Source organism: Camponotus vicinus, unplaced genomic scaffold (assembly GCF_025532165.1).
Source record: "Camponotus vicinus isolate PSW18456_S1 unplaced genomic scaffold, iyCamVici1.0 SCAF_14, whole genome shotgun sequence".
Taxonomy (NCBI): Eukaryota; Metazoa; Arthropoda; class Insecta; order Hymenoptera; family Formicidae; genus Camponotus; species Camponotus vicinus.
This window is the reverse complement of record NW_028141950.1, coordinates 2,733,186-2,736,028: the sequence shown is the minus strand read 5'-3', so window position 1 is coordinate 2,736,028 and position 2,843 is coordinate 2,733,186. Positions and strand designations below refer to the sequence as shown.

At 35.4% G+C, this 2,843-nt stretch overlaps 1 long non-coding RNA gene across 1 annotated transcript; it reads left to right on the top strand.

The window, feature by feature from the left end:
- Positions 1-200: 200 nt before the first annotated feature.
- Positions 201-2,221, top strand: LOC145965532 (uncharacterized). The gene is made up of 3 exons (XR_014436757.1): positions 201-1,334; positions 1,690-1,768; positions 2,069-2,221. It is a non-coding gene; the product is annotated as an uncharacterized LOC145965532 (long non-coding RNA).
- Positions 2,222-2,843: the final 622 nt, after the last annotated feature.

The following is a 2,843-nucleotide window of genomic DNA, read 5'->3' as shown; positions in this document are numbered from 1 at the left end:
AAAGGCGAATTAATCGGCACTTGAAGCTTGGTTTTTAAAAACATATCTGCATCTTTCTCTTTTTTAATCGAGAAAAAAGAGAGATGCTATAGACAATTTTTCAATTATAAAATAAATTTTACACAAATTATACGTTATATTATAAATGTATATAATCCACCCCTCTATGGGTACACCTTGACGCGGTGGGGTGGCTCAGTACTTGGATGGTGCCTTGAGATTTATTTTAAATTTTTTTATTTAGGATAAATCTCAAGGAGCCTGAAAGGGAAGCTAAGTACCCAGCACAGCATTGCCACGAGTCGCACAATGGCTCTTATGTGGCACATTTAATGCGTTGGACGCATATTGCGTCGTCGACTTTCCGTCGTCGGTGCCGTCAACGTGTCGCGGACGGCGGCGTTTCGTTATCGCGTTTTCGCGTTTAGCTTTCTCGCGTCATCGCGTTTTCGCGCTTTCGCGTTGGACTTTTCGTATAAAAATCTCAATTTCATTATTGTCACGAGTCTCTACTTCCGATGCCAACTAACTAGGATTTCGAGTTTGCACACGTTGCTATGCAACGTACACTCGTGCTTCGTGCTTCGTCAAGTGATTCGGCTCGAATTAGTTAGAACTCGATCGATTGCTCGGAATGGTCGTCAATGGGTTCCTTCTCTTTGCTCGTCTACAGCCACACGCACTGCGTGTGTTAACCCTGTCGAGGAGTCGAGTGGATTCCCCTAGGCACGATTTTCGCTCGGTAAAAGGGGTTGCCTCCCCATTTTCTAAATTGCTGAATGTTAGCATTTAAAAAATGTGGGTATCCTCTTCTTTTGCCGTCTACCAGCCTGGTGTAGCCATATCCTGCATTGCGGGAAACTTCGTGTTCCGGGCGAAGCACCTGAAATCGTGCTTAGCGGGTCCAGGTTCGGTACGAGATAGGATAATTATGCGCGAAAAAGAGTTCGTGAACTTCATTTTCCTCTATTTCCGTCAATCGTTTCGTCTTCTTTCCAGTTTGGGCTTAGTCCTTGCTCGTTGTATCGTTGCATTCCTGATCTGTTGGCTCGAAGCTGATTCTCATAAATGAAATGGGATTTTCGCTCGTACCGAAACCGGAAGTGCCGTTCAAAGTATATACATATTAAGTATATACATCGCGCGACCAAATAGAAAATTTTTTATCGTATCGAAATAGTGCGGAAACCGTTTAGTATCGCGCGTAAAAGTGCGAAAATAGCGATATAAAAATATCGCTCGTGAGTGCGGGAGTGCCATTAAGTATCGCGCGTCTAACTGAGAGGAGGAGGAGGCCTAGGAGAGGCATCAGGCTCCGGCAGAGCAACCTTCTGGTAAGCAATTTATTTATTTGTAATTATATATTAAATATTAAATATATTTATTATAATTTAAATTAAACAATTAATCGCAACAATTAATTTGATTTGTTTATTTATATGATTTAAATAAGAGAGAATTGAAGAAAAAGATTTTTAAATAAAAGCTATAATCTCTTGTAAAGGTATAAGCTTTTATAAAGTTATTAAAGAATTATTAGTAATGTTTTTTTTTTAATTTATAGAATTATTTTATTAATCTGCTATTATTATATGCGTCGGATATAAAATTCAATGCATACAATAATTTTTGAAATATTAATTATTTTGAACATTAGTACAATTTAGATCTTCTATTTGTATGTTATAGATCGACGCAACAACCTAGATGATCTGAGAGGAGGAGCAGGCCTAGGAAAGGCATCCTGCACCAGCGGAACAACCTGATGGTGAGTATTATTATTTAGATTAATTGTATATAAATGAATGAATGAATTAATTAATTTGATTTATATGAATGATTTAAACAAGAAAAAATTGGGAAAATTTTTGTAATAATTCTTTCTATATAATTCTTTCTAAAGGTTCTACTTAAAAAACTAATTAATTATAAAATTATTTCATATTTATATATCTATTTATAATTGCGCATGTCGGATATAAAATTCAATGAGTCCAATAATAATTTCTTAAAATATTAATTATTTTAAACATTGATGTAATTTGCATTTTATATTTGTATGTTACAGACAACGTAGCTTCAATATCAACTCCGCTGTTGCGCATCAGTGCCGGTAAGTGACAACCTTTTATTTTGAAGCAAAGGATTTATAATTGCATGAAGAAATCCGTTGCTTCTAACTCTCAGTTGGCGGGACAATACGCGAGTAAAAATTAAAGTGAAAAAGTAAAGGAAAAATATTTTAAAAATAAAGATAGATGATATTTTTATTGCAATTGTATGATAGACATACATGAAATATTCTAAATTTCTATTATATATCGGTCTCTATAAAAAACAATTTTATAAAAATATAGATTTTTAATCTATAAATATTTAATCTATAAAATATTATCTATAAAATAAAGATATTTATAACCAACCCGCCAACCGAGAGTTAAAATGCATGCTTTTTATCTTTTATGCATGATAATTTATATTTTGCAATTTTTGACGACTGAATAACGTGCGTTAAAGAAACGATCATAATATCGCACGATCGTTTTTTAAACAAATTAGTCGTCAGAGTGAATGGCCAGAAGTGGAGATAACTGGCTTGAAAAATACATGGTCAATATTGGCCAAAAGATGTGTTGCGCGGCTAAGGCTCTTTAAATTTTATCGCGAATTTCCGATTAGGGCTCCTTAAATGCCTCATTATCGCGGATTCCTAATTAGGGTTCCCCAAATTGCACCTTATCGCGAATTTCTGCTGGTGTAAGCCAGGAAGTAGGGCGGCTAGGGCTGTTAAGTTTGTTAGGGTGTTAGGACTGTTAGGACTGTTAGGGATGTTAGGACTGTTA